This window comes from Octopus bimaculoides, chromosome 19, assembly GCF_001194135.2.
Source record: "Octopus bimaculoides isolate UCB-OBI-ISO-001 chromosome 19, ASM119413v2, whole genome shotgun sequence".
In the NCBI taxonomy this organism is placed as follows: domain Eukaryota; kingdom Metazoa; phylum Mollusca; class Cephalopoda; order Octopoda; family Octopodidae; genus Octopus; species Octopus bimaculoides.
The window spans coordinates 29,946,538-29,959,505 of NC_068999.1; the positions used below are offsets into that span (position 1 = coordinate 29,946,538).

General features: G+C 35.9%; 2 long non-coding RNA genes and 2 other non-coding genes across 4 annotated transcripts in view; 2 read left to right on the forward strand and 2 right to left on the reverse strand.

Annotated features, from left to right (window-relative positions):
- LOC128250125 (uncharacterized) overlaps positions 1-7,032 on the forward strand; it is a 38,748-nt gene extending 31,716 nt beyond the window's left edge. The window contains exon 2 of the long non-coding RNA XR_008266249.1: positions 2,858-7,032. This is a non-coding gene — a long non-coding RNA (uncharacterized LOC128250125). The remainder of the gene's footprint in view (positions 1-2,857) is intronic.
- LOC128250126 (uncharacterized) lies at positions 1,182-10,503 on the reverse strand. The gene is made up of 2 exons (XR_008266250.1): positions 8,414-10,503; positions 1,182-6,013 (listed from the first exon to the last, which is right to left on the reverse strand). It is a non-coding gene; the product is annotated as an uncharacterized LOC128250126 (long non-coding RNA).
- Positions 10,504-11,091: 588 nt separating this feature from the next.
- On the forward strand, positions 11,092-11,163 carry Trnaq-uug (transfer RNA glutamine (anticodon UUG)). The gene has a single exon. It is a non-coding gene; the product is annotated as a tRNA-Gln (tRNA).
- A 362-nt stretch (positions 11,164-11,525) lies between these two features.
- On the reverse strand, positions 11,526-11,597 carry Trnad-guc (transfer RNA aspartic acid (anticodon GUC)). The gene has a single exon. It is a non-coding gene; the product is annotated as a tRNA-Asp (tRNA).
- Between the last annotated feature and the right edge of the window lie 1,371 nt (positions 11,598-12,968).

Here is a 12,968-nt window from a genome sequence, read left to right on the forward strand (position 1 = left end):
TGGCATCGATGCCAGGCCGTGATTCTTGTTATACAGATGTTCGTCGCTGGCTGAGAACTCTCGTCTGTTTATTTATCGTGGTGAAGCTGAGTCACCTAACAGAATCGAAGAGAGAGATGTGCCGCGGAGGTTTGGTTTGGTGTACATAGTAAGTCGTGTTGACGCTGGTGGTGATTGAGGCTGCTTGGTAGTAGTCGTAGAAACGTGTTGCTGATATGGCGACGGCGGTGGTCATCGTTGGCTGGACGAAGCTGTTGAAGTGGTCGCTGGCTGATTGTTGCTGCTGCTGTCGTGTGGTACACCGAACAGTCTCTATAGAGAAACTGGACAGAGACCAATTTGTTGGGTATGAGTTAAAGCTATTTATAACAAACTATCGGCTCCCGAAGGCTTCAGTTTAATACTCTATCACGTGACCTTATGAGGGGCCGTGATTGGTCAGTTTGCGTTCTGGCGGGAACGGTTCGAAGAATTTGCCGCTTCAAATAATAATCAGTCACGTGATGACAAGGTTGATGTTTTCCGCTACGTCCGCATTTGTTTATATTTAAATGAGAAGAATGGTGATAGCAGTTTTGTATCTAATGGCGGTAGCTAGTTTTGTATATAATGGCGATCGAGGTGTTAGTTTCACTACATGTATGTATATCTATGTGTTTGGGTATGTGTGAGTGTGTGTGTGTGTTTGTGTCTCTGTGTGTCCCCCACGACCCCTTAACAATGAGTATTGGTTTGATTATGTCCTGTAACTAAACAAATCAATAGAATAAATGCCAAACTTAACAGAAAAAGAAATAATGGGGACAACTTGTTAAACTAAAACCCTTTAATGTGGTATTCCAGCAAGGCCACTGTTCAGTGACTGGAACAAAGTAAAAAGATAAAATGATATAAAATTGAGAATTTTGTATTTATATATATGTATTTTTTTTTATCTTGCCATGTGAAAATGATGTGCTGCCATTTTAAACCCAGTGATAAATATCTAGGGTAGATTGGAGTTTCAGAGATATATTAACTAATTAGAGTATATTTAAAAAGACCGAGAAGAAACAAATGTTCATGATGATGATGATGATAATCATCCATCATCATTTAGTATCTATTTTCCATGCTGGAATGGGTTAGATGGTTTGACTGAAAACTGGTAAGCTGGAGAATTGTACCAGGCTCCAATCTGATTTGGCTTGGTTTCTACAGCTGGATGCCATTCCTAATTCCAACCACTCCAAGAGTGGGTGCCTTTTACATGTCACCAGTACTAGCCTTGACCACAATTTCACTTGGCTATGTGTCTTCTCAAGTACAGTTAATCGCCAGAGGTCTCGATCACTTGTCATTGCTCCCATGAGACCCAACATCTGAAGCAAAGAGGACATTGACTTCCATTGCTAATCCCTTGGTCTAACAAAGTGAGAGTGTATAGACAGAAGTTACTCTTGAAAAGTTAGTTACTCCTCCCTACATGAAGATTAATGTTTCCTTCTCCACATAGCTAGGTCACTATTCTCCTTGCTGTAAGGTCACCATCATCTTCTCACTACACCCAATAAAATGTTACTCAGCATTTTCTAATAATGATAATGAAGGAAAGGGGTGAATATGTGGGCAATAGTTACAGTGAAGTTGTCAACGTATTGATGTTAAAATGATGGTGATTTAGTTGATTTTATTAAATGGAGACCAGAGAGAGAGAATAAGTATTAGACTATCACACAATTTAAACACTGTTAGTTTATATAATGAGACAATTTTATGGCCCTTTACATTGATTACCTTGATTACTTATTGATTATTTATCATCTGATTTTTTTTATTTGTTTTCCTGGATATTTTATTTTTTTATTCAGGAAAATAAGCTTTTTTGTTGATCATGATCAAACATGTATTTTCCTGATTGCTAACTCTTTGTCTATGCATGTGTATGTCTGTATACATATATAATACCAATCTACCATATACATATATGTGTATATATATACATATGTGTATCTATATCTATATATATATATATATATGTACACATGCACATATACATGTATAAATATATATATATATGTGTGTGTGTATATATGTATATTTACATATATATGTGTCTATTAGTGTGTATGTGCATGTGTGTGTGTTATATGTATGTAGGTTTGTGTGCATATGTATGTGCATGCATATATGTATGTGTATTTTTGCATGTATGAATGAATCAGTATAGCACAGCACTATTCATGCACTCATAAATCATTTAATTGTCCTGTTGTATGATTGATCAGTGAACAAACTAACATGATTGTTTTCAAAGATGATATTAGTTAGTTGCTTATATCAAACTGTTTAATGTCGATGCACCAACAAACAATGGCTGCCAGATTTGATTTTTCTCTTGAAAGGAAATACAAATATAACTGCTTCTAATTTAACACTAGTAAGGAGGGAGTGCTACATCTACCATACCCCCCCCCCCCATTACATACACCACACATTAAGTTGTGCAATCACAACTGATCTTAACACATGCTTCAACATGTCCAACAATCAGTTTTCCAGCTGTTGTCAGCACTTCCTTTTATTTTTGCTCAAATCCATTTCCAAGTCATAAACCCTAAATTGTTGGATAAAACTTATATAAAATATCCAAACTGAACAACTTCATTCCCAATTATTTAACATAATTAGTGCAATGTATATTTATAATGAATTTTCATTGAAACAATGTTTTTCAACGGTATGAGAGTTGCACTGAAAGTAATGCAAAAGTAGGCATATCATTTTTATTAACTGGCATAAGCTGTAAAAACTGAACATGCAAATAAAACATTTCTTCTTCTTTAGTACCTCTTTTCCCTGTTTTATTTCATTGCAGGCTGATAATGGGTTCCAAGCTGAAGCAACATACTGTTATTGAGTTCTTGCCAAAGGAGAGATGCATGCTGTTGGACATCCACAAAAGTTTGTTTCCAGAGATGACACCATTGACAATAACAATATGCAAAGATTGATGATGAAGTTTAAAGAAGGAAAATCAGCACTGACGACAAACTATGTGGTGGGAAACCATCAACTGCAATCACTCACATGAATCACCAGCAAGTGGACAAATTGATTTGTGCAGAAAGCTGAGTCACAACTGCTCCACAGCTGGTTGCACAACTGATCTGTGGTTACAATGCATGACAGGAAATAATAGAAGGCTTTGGGTATTGGAAAGTGTGGACAAAGTGAGTGCCTCAGCAGCTGTGCCCCAATTTAAAAGTTGGAAGTCTACTCTGATCTGCTGGGAGCATTTGAAGCCAACAAAAACATTTTTTTTTTCTGATCTGGTAATAACTAATGAAATGTAGCTATATCTTTATGATTGGGAAATGAAGGCTCTGTCCATAGAATGGAATCACCTCTTCTTCAAGACCTAAGAAGTTCAAGAGCTAGACATCAGCTCAGAAAGTCATGGTGACTTATGTGGGATGACAAGGGCTTCTTTCTCTTTGATTTTCTGGAAGGTGACTATCTTGAACAGTGAGTGGTACATAAAAACAGAGACATTGAAATAGTTTGGAAGAGACCAAACAAGAACCCAGAAACAATTCACATTCACCATGACAATACATGACTACACATCTTTGACAACAAATCAGGCAATTGGCAAATTGTGCTGGTCAGCGTTTCCTCCCTCCACTCTACAACTTGGACCTGGTGCCCTCTAATTTTTACCTGTTTGGTCTAATGGAGGACAGTTTTCAAGGACAATGATTTGATGACATTGACAAGTTGATACCTGCCATTATGCCTCTAAGCCTTTCATGTCCTTGCTGCAGTCACCCACTGTTCCTCCAATTCCTCTCTCCCTCCTCACTACTACCCATCTAGGGTGCTTTTGCAGCATTCACACTCTTCTCTTCTTCCTTCTACCCCCATGACACCCTCCAGTGTCTCCTTCTTGCACCTTGCCCTGTCTTTTTGTCTCTTACTCCTATCTCCTTCATGGCTTCTCTGCCTCCTCAACTCCCTTCTCATTTTCTATCCCTGATGTACTCCAATGAACTCCCATATCTCTCTTTCCTTCAATGGTTGACTTAAGATTCTTCATCACCCTAGTCCATTACTCCCTTCCTTCCCCCTTTCACTCACACTTCCTATCCATACTTGATACTTATGGTATTGGATAACCCTAGAACCATCTCCTTACAAAACCCACTCTGTTACATTTTAACTCCATCCCTTCTCAATAACAGCCGTTAATAATTCCTTCCTTTGCTCCTTTTCCCTGCCACACTTCTCCATCCTCTCCTCTTTCTTACCATCCCACATTCCTCGGTTATAGGGGTTACTTTAGGCCCTTACATCTTGCAAAATATAAGGCTGTCATCACTAGTGCTAATAAAAAAGCACCCAGCACACTCTGTAAAGTGATTGGTGTTAGGAAGGGCATGAAGCCATAGAAGCATTGCTGACACTTTGACTCACTAGAACCTGTCAAACTGTCCAACTCATGGAAAAAATCAACCCAGTATTTTTTTAAAAGTCTGGTACTTATTCCATTGCATTTTCCACCAAACTGCTAAGTTATGTGCACATAAATAAACCAGTACCACTTGTCAAGCAATGGTAGGGAACAAACACAAAGATGTTCGCAAATACATACATATGCACATATCATCATCTTAATGGAAAAGTGAATGTTAAAATGATGATGATGATGATGATATATGGCCTTCCATTCAATCTCCATCTACCAGATCTACTCAGAGGGTATTTGTCAGCTTGAGACTATAATAGATGATTTTTATGTTACACACTGTATTGTACACGGGACAATACACTCTACACTGTATACTACATACTGTATTATACAGTGCTATTCATTATATTATGCACACTACAATACACTATTATACTCTACTGTATAAGATTCCTAAGCTTAGTCCATTTGGCTCTAAATAGGAACCATAAGTAGATATATGTTACCAGTGTAAACAATAGGAACACTAATTCTGAAGAGATGCGATTAAAAACTTAAAGGTTTTATGTTATAAAAAAATATGAAAAAACGTACAGTATATATGATAAGTTACTTGAGAATTTTTATAATTTATTAATTTGTATGGTAAAAGATGGTTTTAAAATATTGATATTGGTTTCAAATTTTGGCACTAGTCTATTATTTTCTGGGGAGCAGATAAGTCAATTATATTGCATTAGTGTCAAATTAATAACACAATTAATTACCTACCTACCTACCCAGCCACCCACATACATACATAGTATCTGAATGGAATAACAGGTAGGCAACGATAAAATCTGTATAGTCATAATGTCTGTACACAGTAATAATATTTATGTATACAATGATAACATCTGTATACAATGATTATAGCTGTAGAGAATGATGTTGCTGAGAAGAGTAATCTGTATATGATGGTTATATATATAATGGTAATATATTCAATTCTAATAAGGGTAAATATTGTTGATGTTATGATCCCGTTTCTTAGGAATCGAACCAGTTTTTGATTCTCAACAGAAATGTTTAATCTCATCTCTCATTATTGATGTTGTTGGGTAAAACATAATCTTGTGAGGACAAACGGTACAATTACTTCAGCCAGACTAAATCAAAAAAAAAAAAAAAGTTTCTCCCTTCAAAACTTCCAAGCTTTGTATTAATGTCTTCACAAACATTGACTAAAAGCTTTTCCCAATTTCAGTTACAAAAGTATCTTCTGATATTTTTTACTTTCCTCCAGTTCAAGATGTTCTCAGCTATCTGACCGATGATGGGTTTTATCTCAGTAGTATAAGAGTTGTCTCCCTTACATTAGCTTACTCGGCCGTAATCTGACGTATTTGAAGCGAGTGTGACAGATAGTGGAATAGTTGAAAATAACTCGGTGACAGATCAGCTACGATATCAACCACCACTATGCATTTGTCATACACTCTCCTTACACTCTTCCTCCCTCTTCAACCATTTAGCTGCAACGCTTCCAACAAATCTTCCTCAACTATCCCGGTTAAGAGAGTACTGGATAAAAAATAAAAAAATAATTATTTAAAATCACACATATACATACATGAGGATGTACAAGTTGTCAGAGAGGGTCAGAGCCTTGCCAATTTCTTTTTAAGACAACTTAACTCTCAGTGGCTCTCCTTTAGTATCCAGTTCTCATTTGTGGCTCCATGGCCTGCATGTTGTTGTGTGTTACCGTCTGGACTATGGCATTAGCATTCTAGCAAAATCCAGCTTGCCAACTGAGGGTAGTTGAGGAGTCAAACTCTTGGTAAAATTTTTTAAGGGCTTGTCACTCCATGCATGTGAAGACTGAATTTCCAACAGATTATCTGGAGGAAACCCAACTTTCAGCCGTTGATATCCAGTAATATCATCACTGTGGGATGTATACCACAGAGCATGCTGAAATGTGTAGATCAATTAATACTACTGCATCCCAGGGATACTTACAGTGCATCTGTTAACAATATTGCAAGCCCTTCGAAATAATTCCATGTCTATCAGTATAACTGAGCTGTTTGAAGTAGCTCTGCTATATTTACTAGTGGTTCTGGTATTGGTGGTGTTGTTACTACCCTTCACTGCTATGGAAGCAGTTGTAGCAAGACTCATTTCTGTTCTGGCTTTTTATGTTCAGCTAACCATAAATAGACTCCACACGTTAATCTTGATTGTCTGACCTACCACATGAGTTTTGAACATTTGGTTGAGTCTTGTATTTTGATTGTTTGAGTATAGCACGGGATATGGATCTCAGATCCAGTCATGTTGAGCATAATACATCCTTAAACAATTTTTTTCTGAGCCCTTTTTTGCCTATAAATAGCTTTATCAAATCATTTTTGGGCAGTGAGGTGAGAGATTTTCCTGAAGCATGTCATATTTTCCTGCTGTTATAATGAAGCACTTGCAACCAACGATGGCCAGAGTTGAATTATCCTAACAATGGATAATCTATACAACCAACAGAATCCATTTAGTCCATTGTATAATGTAGCAGAGGAATAAAGTCTTGCTGTTATTTTAAAGTTTGTTTCTTGTCTTATTTCCATGTTATGTAATGGTATTCAACATTCCATAGTTAACCAAGAGAGATTTTATGACTTCACAACTAAACAGTTTATGTAGTAGTTGTAATGGTGGTTGTAATGGAGCAGTCCACATAAGTCTCTAATACACTACTCTGGCTACCCTTGTTGACTGTGTTGCCAATGTTACTAATTTGACTTAAGTGTCTAACCTAGGAAAGGATTTGAAGTTGAATAAACTCCCATTAATCTTGTCACTCCCTCTTGTTGTCCTTGTTGCTGCTGTTGTAATTGATTTTACTGATGTGATTTTTACCTTCGGTATCAGTCACTTGGTTTGAAGTAGATGACAATGACTTCTTTCTCTCCTCTCTGGCACTATTTCATTGCATTCTTTGTATAAATTAAACACTCTTTCACTCTCTGTGTTATATTCATCCTCAGTCAATATCATTTTTTCCAAAGAGATTTATTTAATTTTTTTGGAAAACTGACAATTTTGCAAAATAAAATTTTGAATCCATCAAATTCCTCCTTCAAGAGGGTTGATGAAGCAAAACAGAAAAACTTACCCAAAGAAGAGAGACAGTTTCCCTATATAAGTGACAACATTTTTTAACCAAATGCATCCTAATGTAATTGAAAAATATGAAAACTTTGGTAATTTTACAAAGTTGAAATTGAGTATGCCTTTCCTGTCAGTGTTATTTACAACAACAACAGCAGCAGTAGCAACAACAACAACAACAACAACAATAATAAAGGGCAGATGAACTCAGAGTCAATAGCCATCCAACTATATGTCAGGTCACTCATTGTGCTATTGGCAAAATGTAATTCAATACAATCTATTTTATGGTCAGGCCAGTAGCAATTAAATTGGCAGCCCTACCAAGCACTTGCCTGGTAAGGAGGGCGGATTTTGTTGGATGAATAACACAACCTGTAAAAGTGTGGATGATATCAATAGATTCAATGGCCATCCAACTATATGAGTGATAGATAGTGGAAGTAGCGATCAGTGCATGATAACCAGCTTGAATGAGGGCAGACAGGCCTCTCAAAAATCTTGGCCTACAACCTGTCTAGTGATGGTAACACGATATAATTACTGGCTGGTGGTAACCTTAAACACATCAATTAAGAGAGAAATGTTAATAATGTGAAGTAATCCTAATGGTGTCAACGAGGCTGGAGCTTTTAGCAAAGGTGTTGCATCCAGCAGGTGTCCTGTGGAAAAGCATCCCAGGCCTTGTAATCAACAGCGAATGAGATTAAAATGGAGGAAGAACAACAAATTGTTGTTTGAATGTTACAATAGAAGTGAATCAAAGAAAAGGGGCTATAGGAAAAGGTTATTAGAGCTCTGGAAAAATATTACCAATATGAAGAGCTGAAGGATGTGAGTGAACAAAGATTAGCTGATCTGATTAGACAAATTTCAAATTTTGGCACAAAGCCAATTTCGGGGGAGAGGTAAAGTCAGCTGTATCGACCCCAATACTCAACTGGTACTTATTTTATTGAATTAAGATGAAAGGCAAAGTCAATCTCGGCAGAATTTGAACTCAGAATGTGAAGCCAGACGAAATACCACTAAGCATTTCACTCAGTGTGCTAACGCTTCTGCCAGCTTGTCACCTTAATCAGATTAGACAAATTAAGACCAAAGTGTGGTCACAGAAGATGGAACAAGAGAAGATTAGAATGGAAGTGATAAAGGGACTGCAGAGGACTACTGGTCCAAAAGAAATGCAGGTACAACTGGAAAATCAACAAAGCTGGCGTATGGGGGGAGGTGGATATCAACAATATATAGAAGACATTAGTGCACCTCCAACTAGAAAGTCACTGGAAAAAATTAGTCCAGAACTAGCAACTCTGTAACAGAGTTCTGGAAGAAATATTATTTGAGTAAAGGAAAAGGTTACCATCATTGTACTTCTTTCTCAATGCACACCAGCATTACACATCTAGCAAAGTATACTTGTTTCATTTCTTCCTAGTTTTCTCAAATTCTTCCTATTCAAGGCTCATGTTTTGTTGACCTGCAGTATTACTTTTCACATGCAAGAATCACGCAATCAGCACTCTGAAGGAGGAGCCTTTTTTTTTGTACTAGCAAAGGTAATGGCTCCTTGAGCTTTTTCCAATCCATCTTTATACTGGTTATTATGCTTTCTAAGTAGCCATCTCCATTAAGATAACAGAAACTGTCGACTATTTCCTAGAGGTTGTCAAATTTAAGGGAATTTATTTCCCTATATGCTCTTAGTGTTTATAAGCACTATAACCTGCCACATAAAAAAGTTACTTTAAAAAAAAAACCGGTCTGTGTTTCTACTACATCTGTTGTACCTCAATTGTCTACACTATGTATACCGTATGGAATTTCTATCGCTTTTATACATATTGAACATGGCCATTTCCTTAATGGTAGCAAGGACATCTCCCTTTTGGGGTCGGTAAGTACCAGTTAAACATTAGGTCGATGTAATCGACTAGTTCCCTCCCCCAAATTTCAAACCTTGTGCCTATAGTAGAAAGAATTATTATTATTTTAAGGCAGCGAACTGGCAGAATCGTTAGCACGCCGGGCGAAATGCTTAACGATATTTCGTTTGACGTTACGTTTTGAGTTCAAATTCCGCCGAGGTCGACTTTGTCTTTCATCCTTTCAGGGTTGATAAATTAAGTACCAGTGAAACACTGGAGTCGATGAACAATGGAGGTACATCTGTTGTACCTCCATTGTTTACACTATGCATACCGTATGGAATTTCTATCGCTTTTATACATATTGAACATGGCCATTTCCTTAATGGTAGCAGGGACATCTCCCTTTTGGGGTCGGTAAGTACCAGTTAAACATTAGGTCGATGTAATCGACTAGTCCCCTCCCCCAAATTTCAGGCCTTGTGCCTATAGTAGAAAGAATTATTATTATTGTTATTAGCAAGGCAGCAAGCTGGCAGAATCGTTAGCACACCGGGCAAAATGCTTAGTGTGATTTTACGTTCTGAGTTCAAATTCTACCAAGGTTGACTTTGCCTTTCAATCTTATGGGGTCAATAAAATAAGTATCAGTGGAGCAGTAGGGTTGATGTATTCAACTTACCCCTCCCCCCAAATTGCTGGTTTTGTGCTAAAATTTGAAAATATTAATATCATTAGTAGTAGTAAGGTAGCAAGCTGGGCAAAATGCTTATTAGTATTCCATCTGCCTTTAAATTTTGAGTTCAAATTCTGCCTGGTTCGACTTTGCCTTTCATTCTTTCAGGAATTGATAAAAAGAATATCAGTCAAGTACTGGGTCGATGTAAAGTTGATTGGTATGTATAGAACCGGTGTATAGATGCTGGCTACATTGACACAGGTTAGATAAAAAATAAATCAATATCAGTTTATTTCGACTCTTGTAAGAATGTAATCAGTGATATTTGAATATATCTCTGATAATTATACAGAAGGAAGTAGAATCATAATTAACAACATAAAGATGGAATCATAAAGGAAGTTAAAAATTATGTAGTTAAGTTATACTTTTAATAGGTCAACTATTTTCCAGTGACACCGCATAGAGCATATCAACTACGTTGCAGTGACTGGAAAAAAATTATTTCTAAACAAAGCTATTTAAAAAATATTTCGGATCTACGAAGCCATAAAGTCTCCAAACAATAATTTACACTTTAAATTAGATTACATTTCAATTATAATGAAATATATGATATAGTTTGAGTAATTCTGAATCTGTGCAATTATATAACATTACGTAACGAAAACAAAGGGAGGATATATAAATATATACATATATTATATATATGTATATTTTCTCTACTTCCGTCACAAAAACGAGATCGTACGAAAATATAAAATATGTTGATTAAATAAAAAAAACTTAGTGTAAACTTCATCATTTAAATGAATTTGTCATTTATTAATTTTCGAGACGTTATTAAAATATCATAAAGCAAATCACACCTAGTTTATTTTGAATTTGAAAAAGGCCAACTGCTAATGAAATATATAGATATTATAAGCAGCGTCCGCTAAGCAGGTCTCATGGTGTAATGGTTAGCACTCTGGACTTTGAATCCAGCGATCCGAGTTCAAATCTCGGTGAGACCTTAAATTTTCTTTTTGCTCTAAACAAAGAAGAATTTTTCAAGTAAATTATCATTCAATGTATTTTAATTTCTTCTCTGATTATTGATTATAAATCTGTGTTAGATTAAGTGATATTGGTATTAATAACTGCATTAGTCATGTAATTATCAATGTCAGTTCTGGCTATAGAGCAGGCTTTGATTACTCAAAATTGTATTCCAAATATAATTTAATTTTCTCTCACGGTCTATAACGCTAGCAAAAGAAATGAACATCACAATTACGAACTCGCATTTCGTAAATCTGTGACTTCGAACTGAAATATTCAAAATCATACAAATAAATTCAAACAATAAAAACACCATAAAAAAAAATTCTCCTGTCTCCCCGGCGGGGAATCGAACTCCGGTCTCCCGCGTGACAGGCGGGGATACTTACCACTATACTACCGAGGAACAGACGCTTATTAAGGGTCATTATTAATGTATTTATTACGTGTTCCATCACGCACTTGTTCTTTGAAGTAGTTGACTAAAAAGTGAGGCAAGGAGAATTGTAATTACGGAAAGATTCAAATTTTTACCGAGCTGGATAATATTAGCAAAAACCTGAAATTTTCTCTTCGTTTTCAATAAACAGCGCAGTTGTGTTCGATGCAAATATAAATACACTTCATCGATTCAGTTAATTTCTGTTAGTTTATTTAGGCGATTTAGGTTTAGCTATTAAGCCAAAGAAAAAGCGACATTAGGTATCTAGACCTCTAAATTAAAATTTAATTTGTTTGATAAACGTTAACTATTGCCTGTTAAAACAAGAGTTACAAGAAGCCTGTCTTCACTAGTATTTTTATGATTGAGAAATTTGCTTTCCGTCACTAAATTCAACATTTGTCAGAAAAATAATAAATCCGAGATATTTATTTTCTTTCATTTTTGGAACAAAGCTCGAAATCTGTTTGTACAAAATTTGATCTTTGTGGCTATGATCACTGTCTACAATTTTGTTCCAGTTGTTTTCAAATTTGGTAGATGGATTAAGTTTTGTATACTAATTATGAAAATGAAATACATTCTCCCTATAAATTCATAATTAGAAAGTTATTAGCCTTTAACATTTTCAAAATTTGGGTATTTTAGCCAATCAGAAGCAAGTAGTTTACACAGTACCGTAAAGTTCTGTTAGCATAGTAAGCAAAGAAACATCATTTGTTCCATGGCTGATTGCGAAGAACTCTGTTTCATAGTAACCAAAGATGCTGCGCATGCGCACAACGACCAAATAGAGTGTAATCAACAAATTGAGAGTACCTGGGCATCTTTAAAGCTTAGTAGCAAACGTGGGACACACTTCTCTATGGTTGATTCTTATCTTTGTGAATTTATGTGGAGAAGGAAATATGAAGATGAAGAAGATAATTTATTTTATAAAACCCTAGAGTGTATTGCAAACTTTCGTTCTTTAATTCTAACTAATAAATGTCTGCTTTAAGCAATGTTTTGACTGTTAATTCTAGCAACTTCTGTTGGTTTGCTCGGAGCTTTCAAATATTCAATTTGCTCGCGAATCTTTTAATGTTTTTCACTGTTTACTGTAGCTAGTTTAATGTTTTGACATGCCGGTGCCTCCCTTCCCACCGAATTTATTCCTATATATGTCTTGTATTTCATCAACACTAGAGAGAAAGATTTTAGGGACGGAAGAAAATTCCGTAATTGTCTTTATTCTGGTGCTTAACCACTTCTATAAACTGGATGGTTGACTCATAATAGATTTAATATATGTATGTGTCTACATACAGCCCCAAACACACGTACGCACATATA